Here is a 646-nt window from a genome sequence, read left to right on the forward strand (position 1 = left end):
GGTGGTTGTAGTCACATTGGTGGTGGTGGTGGTGGTGGTGGTGGCAATAGTAGTAGTGGTTGTGGTTGTGGTGGTGGTGGTGGCAGTAGTAGTAGTGGTGGTGGTGGTGGTAGTGGCAATAGTAGTAGTAGTGGTGGTGGTGGCAGTAGTAGTAGTAGTGGTGGTGGTGGTGGTTGGTGGCGGTGGCATTGTCATCATCATCATCATTATCATTGTCGTTGTCATCATTATAGTGATAATGGTGGTGGTGGTGATGGTGGTAGGGGTCGTGTTTGTAGTAGAATTCATTTTGGCATTTTTCGATACTGGCATTAGTGTGTGTGTGTGTTTGCATGTATGTGTACGTGAGTGTGTGTGTGTGTGTACATGTGCATGTTGTATATTGTGTATATCTGTGTCAACATGTATGTGTGTGTGTGTATGTACATATGTTTTATTGTTTTGTTTTTGTTAGTTGTAGCATTAGCGTGTGTGTGTATATGTACATGCATGTGTGTGTGTGTGTGTGTGTGTGTGTATGAATGTATATTCATTTATTCATTTACTTGTTTCAGTCATTTGATTGTGGCCCCATTCTAAGTATAGACCATTGAGTCCGAGGACAAAACAACAATGGCAGAGGGCACTTGCCCTTGGTGAGTGGGGG

The 646-nt window shown here is 43.7% G+C and overlaps 1 protein-coding gene across 4 annotated transcripts in view; it reads right to left on the reverse strand.

The window, feature by feature from the left end:
• LOC106876814 (cholecystokinin receptor type A) overlaps window positions 1-646 on the reverse strand; it is a 141,514-nt gene that overhangs the window by 99,660 nt on the left and 41,208 nt on the right. The window lies entirely within an intron of this gene.

The sequence above is a fragment of the Octopus bimaculoides genome, chromosome 27, assembly GCF_001194135.2.
Source record: "Octopus bimaculoides isolate UCB-OBI-ISO-001 chromosome 27, ASM119413v2, whole genome shotgun sequence".
Classification (NCBI taxonomy): domain Eukaryota; kingdom Metazoa; phylum Mollusca; class Cephalopoda; order Octopoda; family Octopodidae; genus Octopus; species Octopus bimaculoides.